We start from the raw sequence: 10,000 nt of genomic DNA on the forward strand, positions 1-10,000 counted from the left end.
ATGTATTAGCTCTGGTTTTCATCAATCTTCCCCTGCTGTGTTATACTGAGCTTATGCGGTTTCTCGATTGTCGTGCAAAGTGTGTTATCACACATACCCAATATGCTCAACTCTCATGTTCGTTTGACGCACCAAACTTTATTAGTGATGCACCACACAACAGGTTTTAATATACGCGATCGTGTGTGTTTCAGTGTGAACTTGGTGCGCCAAGTCCATTTGTGATGCATCACTTAGCTAACCATCTTTCGGGACTGTTTAGGGTATGTGCTCCTCCACATCTATGCTTACTCGTACACATTCTCTGTCAATAGGTTTAAGATCGGGCATTCTACCATATCATTGCCTTAATGCTTTCAAATCAAGGCTACCAGGGTAGCCTAATTGCGTTCGAAACTCAACTTGTGAGCTGTCGGCCCTAGAAGTTTTTTAGGCTGCTAGGACCTCTCTCTATATTTTGCCTTTGGACTTCTCGAAGCTCAACTTGTGAGCAGTTCCATGCACCACTACCCGTATCTCTTAGCTTAGTTCTAGCCATGTGCGTTCAAAGCTCAACGTTAAGCTGTGTCCTGCACCACAATCGTTATATAATAAGCTTATCTCTAAGCTTTTTTGCGTTCAATGCTCAACGTTAAGCTATCCCTTCGCTTAGAACCTCGCTCTACATTTTGCCTTTGGACTTCTCGAAGCTCAACTTGTGAGCAGTTCCATGCACCACTATAGGTATCTCTTAGCTTAGTTCTAGCCATGTGCGTTCAAAGCTCAACGTTAAGCGGCCTCATGCACCACAACCCTTGTATCTTAAGCTTATCTCTAAGCTTTTTTGCGTTCAATGCTCAACGTTAAGCTATCCCTTCGCTTAGAACCTCGCTCTATATTCAACTTTCAGATACCTCAAAGCTCAACTTATGTGGTCTGCTATTGCTCTTGAACGGGTACAATATCTGGCAGAGGGGGGTTTTTGGCCCAAAATATGCAATATTAGTTTAACCTCGGCCGCAGAACCACATTTGACCAGGTCGAGAAAAAAATTTTTTCGTGACGACCTGGTCCCCCATAGTAGGGAATGAACATGACATCTTAACCATATTTGACCATTTTCAAATTTCTCGTCGCGGAATGATGACTTTACTAGTAAAATTTGTTCCGGGTAGGGACCTCCCATACAAAATTTTCATCGCTCCAAAAGTGATTTCGTTTCACTTTTCAACATTTACAAGGTCCATAAATCATGTTTTGAGACGATATGGAAAAAAAAATTTTTTGCCCGTCTCGACCAACTCGACCGATGGTGACCACAGCAGGGTGCTCCATACAAATTTTCCTTATGTGGAATTTTCAGTGTAAAATAAGGTTTCTCCAATCGATCGCGGGTTTCACTTTTCATCATTTGCTAGGTCTAACTATGATGTTTTGAGTGGTCCCGCAAAAATTTTTTCTCTTGGCCAGTCGACCCTTTCGTCCATGTCGGTGTGTTCTGCAGTAGGGTGCTCCATACAAATTTTCCTTATGTGGAATTTTCAGTGTAAAATAAGGTTTCTCCAATCGATCGCGGGTTTCACTTTTCATCATTTGCTAGGTCTAACTATGATGTTTTGAGTGGTCCCGCAAAAATTTTTTCTCTTGGCCAGTCGACCCTTTCGTCCATGTCGGTGTGTTCTGCAGTAGGGTGCTCCATACAAATTTTGCTTATGTGGAATTTTTCAGTGTAAAATAAGGTTTCTCCAATCGATCGCGGGTTTCACTTTTCATCATTTGCTAGGTCTAACTATGATGTTTTGAGTGGTCCCGCAAAAATTTTTTCTCTTGGCCAGTCGACCCTTTCGTCCATGTCGGTGTGCTCTGCAGTAGGGTGCTCCATACAAATTTTGCTTATGTGGAATTTTTCAGTGTAAAATAAGGTTTCTCCAATCGATCGCGGGTTTCACTTTTCATCATTTGCTAGGTCTAACTATGATGTTTTGAGTGGTCCCGCAAAAATTTTTTCTCTTGGCCAGTCGACCCTTTCGTCCATGTCGGTGTGCTCTGCAGTAGGGTGCTCCATACAAATTTTGCTTATGTGGAATTTTTCAGTGTAAAATAAGGTTTCTCCAATCGATCGCGGGTTTCACTTTTCATCATTTGCTAGGTCTAACTATGATGTTTTGAGTGGTCCCGCAAAAATTTTTTCTTGGACCGGGCCTTCCTTCCCGGCCCTGTCGGTGTGCTCTGCAGTAGGGTGCTCCATACAAATTTTCCTTATGTGGAATTTTTCAGTGTAAAATAAGGTTTCTCCAATCGATCGCGGGTTTCACTTTTCATCATTTGCTAGGTCTAACTATGATGTTTTGAGTGGTCCCGCAAAAATTTTTTCTTGGACCGGGCCTTCCTTCCCGGCCCTGTCGGTGTGCTCTGCAGTAGGGTGCTCCATACAAATTTTCCTTATGTGGAATTTTTCAGTGTAAAATAAGGTTTCTCCAATCGATCGCGGGTTTCACTTTTCATCATTTGCTAGGTCTAACTATGATGTTTTGAGTGGTCCCGCAAAAATTTTTTCTTGGACCGGGCCTTCCTTCCCGGCCCTGTCGGTGTGCTCTGCAGTAGGGTGCTCCATACAAATTTTCCTTATGTGGAATTTTTCAGTGTAAAATAAGGTTTCTCCAATCGATCGCGGGTTTCACTTTTCATCATTTGCTAGGTCTAACTATGATGTTTTGAGTGGTCCCGCAAAAATTTTTTCTCTTAGCCAGTCAACCCTTTCGTCCATGTCGGTGTGTTCTGCAGTAGGGTGCTCCAACCAAGTTTTCCTAATGAAAGTTTTTCGTGGTTTCGTGTGAGTTAAAAACTCCGGAACTTGGCTTATTTTCACCATAATTTCCACATATGGTGACCAACTCAATAAACGTTTTGTGCGTATCCTATGGACATTTTTTCGCGTTCAACTTGGTGAACTAGGGTTGTATTCCCGAAGGGTAAAAAAATCTGGACTTAGCCAAATTTTGAAATCTCCAACCAATCTTGGCCTGTTAGATTATCTTGGTTGGGTTGCTATGGGCTGCTACGGCCTACTTGATAGGCAATGTTTCAACTCTTGGAAGCTTTCGTGGTTGCTAAGCACTGTTCGTGGCCTTCTTGATAGAAATGGCTTATGGTGGCCATGGACTTAGCAAAATTTTGAAGTCTCCAACCAATCTTGGCCTGTTAGAGTATCTTGGTTGGGTTGCTATGGGCTGGTACGGCCTACTTGATAGGCAATGTTTCAACTCTTGGAAGCTTTCGTGGTTGCTAAGCACTGTTCGTGGCCTTCTTGATAGAAATGGCTTATGGTGGCCATGGACTTAGCAACATTTTGAATTCTCCAACCAATCTTGGCCTGTTAGAGTATCTTGGTTGGGTTGCTATGGGCTGGTACGGCCTACTTGATAGGCAATGTTTCAACTCTTGGAAGCTTTCGTGGTTGCTAAGCACTGTCCATGGCCTTCTTGATAGAAATGGCTTATGGTGGCCATGGACTTAGCCAAATTTTGAAGTCTCCAACCAATCTTGGCCTGTTAGAGTATCTTGGTTGGGTTGCTATGGGCTGCTACGGCCTACTTGATAGGCAATGTTTCAACTCTTGGAAGCTTTCGTGGTTGCTAAGCACTGTCCATGGCCTTCTTGATAGAAATGGCTTATGGTGGCCATGGACTTAGCAAAATTTTGAATTCTCCAACCAATCTTGGCCTGTTAGAGTATCTTGGTTGGGTTGCTATGGGCTGGTACGGCCTACTTGATAGGCAATGTTTCAACTCTTGGAAGCTTTCGTGGTTGCTAAGCACTGTCCATGGCCTTCTTGGTAGAAATGGCTTATGGTGGCCATGGACTTAGCCAAATTTTGAAATCTCCAACCAATCTTGGCCTGTTAGAGTATCTTGGTTGGGTTGCTATGGGCTGGTACGGCCTACTTGATAGGCAATGTTTCAACTCTTGGAAGCTTTCGTGGTTGCTAAGCACTGTCCATGGCCTTCTTGATAGAAATGGCTTATGGTGGCCATGGACTTAGCAAAATTTTGAATTCTCCAACCAATCTTGGCCTGTTAGAGTATCTTGGTTGGGTTGCTATGGGCTGGTACGGCCTACTTGATAGGCAATGTTTCAACTCTTGGAAGCTTTCGTGGTTGCTAAGCACTGTTCGTGGCCTTCTTGATAGAAATGGCTTATGGTGGCCATGGACTTAGCCAAATTTTGAATTCTCCAACCAATCTTGGCCTGTTAGAGTATCTTGGTTGGGTTGCTATGGGCTGGTACGGCCTACTTGATAGGCAATGTTTCAACTCTTGGAAGCTTTCGTGGTTGCTAAGCACTGTTCGTGGCCTTCTTGATAGAAATGGCTTATGGTGGCCATGGACTTAGCAAAATTTTGAAGTCTCCAACCAATCTTGGCCTGTTAGAGTATCTTGGTTGGGTTGCTATGGGCTGGTACGGCCTACTTGATAGGCAATGTTTCAACTCTTGGAAGCTTTCGTGGTTGCTTAGGATAAGAATCCCGACGAGAAAGGTTTCCCGGACTTATAAAAATAACCGATTAGCCCCAAGGACACATCTTCCTTGAAAGGCTAATCATGCACCACACACCACACCACCCATAGGCTTGCAAGCAGCACTCTTGTCGAGTGCAGCAAGCCTATGCTCACATCAACTACCGTACACGTACCACCATAGGCTTGCAAGCAGCACTCTTGTCGAGTGCAGCAAGCCTATGCTCATCAACTACCATACGTACCACCACAGCCTTGCAAGCAGCACTCTTGTCGAGTGCAGCAAGCCTATACTCCACGAACTAACCACTTCACCACCAAGCATGGGTCGCCTGAGAGGATCGATGCGAACGCATCTCTACAACTCGCAGCTCCCAGCCTGTAGTCCCGTCGTTTGCGGGCGGTCGAAGGTGTCGAAACTAGTTGTATCCACGGTCGACGGGCGCACAGCCACCAGGGTTCCCTGTGATAAGGTACTTCCACGTGCAGCGTACACCCGCCCGTTGCGGCTCAGTCTAGTGCTATAGCGGGGATGAGACGGCAGTGTGCACGGGGCAGCACCGACGGATCTCAGAGGGTTGTTAAGCCCGCTAGCTTCCGATCACCTAATGGGTTTATGATGCGCTATCAGCTCGGATTGGATACGACCTTAGAGGCGTTCAGGCATAATCCAGCGGACGTAGCGTCATACCAAAGTCCGGTCGAACTAGTATTGAGCCAGTGGTCCGTACCTGTGGTTCCTCTCGTACTGCACAGGAATTCCGTTAAGATAGCAGCATACAGCACACACCAGTAGGGTAAAACTAACCTGTCTCACGACGGTCTAAACCCAGCTCACGTTCCCTTGAAAGGGTGAACAATCCTACGCTTGGTGAATTTTGCTTCACAATGATAGGAAGAGCCGACATCGAAGGATCAATAAGCCACGTCGCTATGAACGCTTGGCGGCCACAAGCCAGTTATCCCTGTTTGGTGGGGGACCGTTTTACCCCCCAAAAAGTGCGTTAGTGATCTTAAAAACACTTGAGGACTATAAGTGAGAATATCCCGCGTCGATAGAGTGGTCTAACATTTTTGTGCGACGAACCGTTGCGGAGTTATAGGCTTCCAAAGTTGGAGGTTTTGGCGATTTCCGGCGTCTTTCGTTCCCATACATTTTGTATGGGACAGCTGTTCGGTGGCGCGTTCTTGGCCGAGTACCGTGTGTCGTCGCGTGTGTTTCTGTGGGGAGTCAATCAACGCGCTACGTCGCCGCGAGTCGGGGAGAACACCTCCCCCGACTCCCCCCCCCCTCCACCCTCACCCGTAACAGTGAGAGGTGGAGATGTCGTCGACGGGGCGAACCCTCCGTTCCAGGACGGAGTCAACGGAGGAGAGGCCGGCGAAGCTCTCCACTATTCTGGAGCCGCGAGTGGCTCTTACACGAACATCTGTTCCGGGAGCGAAGCAGCAGTCCCCGGAAATGTCGGAGCTGAGACAGCTCCTCAATGAGACGTCGCTCACCAACGAGCAGCTGCGAGCGACGATCGTGGGTCTGCAACAGGAGATCCAGATGCTCCGGCAGCAGATGGAAACAAATGCTGCGCAGGCCCGGCAAGATTTGCAGCTGGCCCGAGAGGAAGCCCGGATGCGCGAGACGCTGGCTCGTGAAGACATCGAGCGCCTGCGCAACGAGCTGAGGGAGGAGCGAGCCAGCTTCCAAGAGCTCCTCGCACAGACGCTGGGCTATGGAGGCAGCCAGAAGCAGCAGTGGCAGCAGCAGCAGCAACAACAGCAGCAGCAACGTCGTGAGCAGCAGCAGCAACAGCGACAGCAGGGAGCGGTGTCGGCAACGGCAGCTCCGCTTTCAGACCCGGAAGGCGGCTCCTGGGCTGAAGTGGTGCGTCGTAAGCCGGCCCGGCAACCGGGGAACAAGCCGCAGCAACAGCAGCAGCAGTGGCCGCAACTACCGCAACGGGCAGCGGTTCAGCGACAGCCGATCGCAGGACCGTCTAAGCAGCAGCCCCAGCAACATCAGGGACAACAGGCCCGGGGTAGCCAGCCTGGAGCACAACGAGGAGGTCGGCGTCAGCGGCAGCGAAAAACCAAGCCGGACGCTATTGAAATCGCCCCAGCTGAGGGACAAACCTGGACGGAGGTGTACCAGGCTGTCCGAACGGCTCCAGAAATGGAGAAACATGCTGAGGCCCTAGGCGTCGGGCGACGCACCACACGCTCCAGGCTTGTCATGGAGCTGAAGGAGAGCGCGGACGCTGCAGAAGTTCTGCAGTGCATCAAGCAGGTCTGCGCAAAGGCAGAACGGCCGGCCTCAGCTCGGCTGGTCACGCCTATGGTCGAAATCCGGTTGGACGCTGTCGACCCTTTAGCGAAGGAGACCGATGTGGCGATGGCGCTGACCAACCTGTGCCAATGCGAGGTGGAGGAGACATCGGTTCGCCTGCGACCTGCCTGGGACGGCACGAAAGTGGCGATAGTCCGCGTAACAGCCAGGGCTGCGGAGGGTCTGGTCGACAAGAGCGTCAAGATCAAATACACATCGTGTCTGATCCGGAAGGTGGCTCCTCTGCAGGCGCGTCAGCAACGGTGCTACAAGTGCCTCGAGATGGGGCACGTCCGAGCTGCGTGCAGGAGCGAAGTGGACCGCTCGACAAGCTGCATTCGCTGCGGGAAGCCGGATCACCAGGCGAAGAGCTGCACGGCGGAGGTGCGCTGCGTCGTGTGCAGCGGCCCGCACCCGGTCGGGCATCCGACGTGCCGGCGCTAAAAGTGCTGCAAGTGAACCTCGGGCGAAGCCGGGCAGCCCAAGACCTCATGCTGCAGACGGCTCGCGAGTTAGGGGCTCAGGTGGTGCTTGCCTGCGAACTATATCGACCACCTCGGGATGATCCGCGGTGGGCCATCGATGCGGAACAGAGCGTGGCGATAATAGCAACAGGGGCGTACCCTATTCAACGGCTTTGGGGGAGCGTCGTCCCGGGACTCGTGGTGGCCACCATAGCGGGAGTAACGTTCGCCAGCTGCTACGTGCCACCCAGCAGCGGCATCGAAGACTTCGAAAGCTTCCTCGGTGCGGTGGAGGTGTCGCTGGTCGGACACGCAACATCAGTCCTGGCCGGGGACTTCAACGCCTGGAACGAGGAGTGGGGGAGTGCGCGCACCACCCGGAAGGGGCAGGAGCTCCTGAGCGTGGTGGAGCAGCTGGCGCTGCATACGCTGAACCGCGGCAACGTGCCCACTTTCAAGGGCAACGGGGTTGCGCGGGAAAGCGTTGTTGACGTTTCCTTTGCCAGCCAAACTATTGCGCGACCGGACTCCTGGCGCGTGCTCGATCGCTTTTCCAGCAGCGACCATGCCTACGTCCAGTTCCAGGTGGGCGTCCCAGGACAACGCCCCAAGCGACGAGGCCAGCAGCAGCAGCGAAGTCGAGACGGGACAGCCAGACACGCCGGGACCCGGTGGAAGACGACGCAATTCGATAACAAGTGCTTCGACATCGCCCTCACATGCGGCCACTTTGAGCAGGTCGCAACTCCGGAGGGGCTGATCGGCGGACTGACCCAGGCGTGCGATGAGATCATGGAGAGAGTACACGGGGCTACTTTCCATCGCAAGCCCCAGGTGTACTGGTGGTCTCCAGAGATTGAGCGCCTGAGGGAGGAATGCGGAGCAGCGGAGGCCGCCCATCGCAGGGCCCAACCTCCGGAACGTGCGGTGACGTCGGCCAGGCTGCAGAACTGTCGACGATTGCTGCAGGCCGCCATTCACAGCAGTAAGGAAGACAGTATGCAAGAGCTGATCGATGGGGTCGAAGCCGAGGTGTTCGGACTCGGTTACAAGGTTGTTCGAGCAAAACTACGTAACAGGGCACCACCGGAAACGGACCGAGCCGTACTAGGTCCGATCGTCGAAGCCTTGTTCCCGGACCATCCGGCATTTGAGTGGCCGGACATCGACGCGTGCAGTGAGGCTCTGAGACCGGTCACGAGCTCGGAAATTCTTTCGCTGGCCGAGCGGATGGCCACCTCCAAGGCGCCAGGGCTGGACGGCATCCCGAATGCCGCAGTGAAGGCGGCAATGCGGAAGCACCCGGAGGTCTTCGCCAAGGTGTACAATCAGCTGCTCGAGCGAGGGGAGTTTCCTGCGGCATGGAAGGAGGCACGCCTTGTGTTGGTCACGAAGCCAGGTAAGCCGCCGGGCGATCCGTCGTCGCACCGCCCGCTGCTAATGCTGGGAGCAGTCGCCAAGGGGTTCGAACGGCTGATCTTAGATCGGCTGAACGACCACTTGGAGGACAGCGATGCTCCTCGGCTGTCAGCAAGGCAGTACGGGTTCCGGCGCGGTCGTTCCACGCTTCAGGCCATCGAGCGGGTGATCGAGCGAGGACAACACGCGAGGACGTTTCACCGCACCAACCAGCGGGATCCTCGATGTCTGGTGGTGGCAGCACTGGACGTCAGGAACGCCTTTAACTCTGCCAGCTGGAAGGCGATCGCGGTTGCCCTGCAGAAGCTGATGGTTCCTGCAGCCCTCCAGAAAATATTGCGCAGCTACTTTTCTGAGAGGAGGCTGGTGTACGAGACCAGCGAGGGGCCAGTGCGTCGTACGGTCACGGCGGGCGTTCCACAGGGCTCAATCCTGGGCCCAACCCTGTGGAACGCGATGTACGACGGCGTGCTTCGGCTGGTGCTGCCTGAGGGCGCCGAAGTGATCGGCTTTGCGGATGACGTCGTGGTGCTGGCGAGCGGGACGACGCCGGAGGCAGCGACGGGACTGGCGGAGACGGCGGTAGCAATGATCAGCTCGTGGATGGCGCAACACCACCTGGAGCTTGCTCCGGCCAAGACCGAGCTGGTCATTGTGTCTACGATGAGACGAGACAACACCCGAGTCCCGGTGAGTATCAATGGCGTAGAGAAACTGCCGACCCGCACCTTGAAATATTTAGGAGTTGTCATCGAGGACCACCTGTCGTGGAGGCCACACGTAGAGCAGGCCACGACGAAAGCGCTCCGTGTGGCGCAGGGGATTTCCCGGCTGCTCCGAAATCATGGTGGGCCAAAGAGTGCGAAGCGGCGGCTGCTTGCATCGGTGGTGGACTCCACCCTCCGCTACGCCGCGCCGATTTGGCACGAGGCAGTCCGGCTCCGGGAGTGTTGCAGACAGCTGAACCGTGTGCAAGGACTGTACGCACGGCCAGTAGCTCGCACCTTCATTACAGTGCGCCATGAGGTGGCAACGGTCCTTGCCAGCGTCATCCCCATCGTGCTGCAGGTGACGGAAGACGCTCGCTGCTACCAGCGGCATCGGACGACGGGAGCAAGTCTACGCGAACTGCGCATCGAGGAGCGGACGAGGACAATTGACGAGTGGCAGCGTCAGTGGGACCAGCTAGAATCGGAAAGCCGCTACACCCGATGGGCGCACCGGACCATCCCAGACTTGGCGGCATGGAAGAACCGGCAACACGGGGAGATGACATTCCACCTCGCTCAGATCCTCTCCGG

At 52.8% G+C, this 10,000-nt stretch overlaps 1 pseudogene; it reads right to left on the reverse strand.

The window, feature by feature from the left end:
- Window positions 1-4,805: 4,805 nt before the first annotated feature.
- LOC128716913 (large subunit ribosomal RNA) overlaps window positions 4,806-10,000 on the reverse strand; it is a 9,611-nt pseudogene continuing 4,416 nt past the window's right edge.

This window comes from Anopheles marshallii (assembly GCF_943734725.1).
Source record: "Anopheles marshallii chromosome X unlocalized genomic scaffold, idAnoMarsDA_429_01 X_unloc_134, whole genome shotgun sequence".
Classification (NCBI taxonomy): Eukaryota; Metazoa; Arthropoda; class Insecta; order Diptera; family Culicidae; genus Anopheles; species Anopheles marshallii.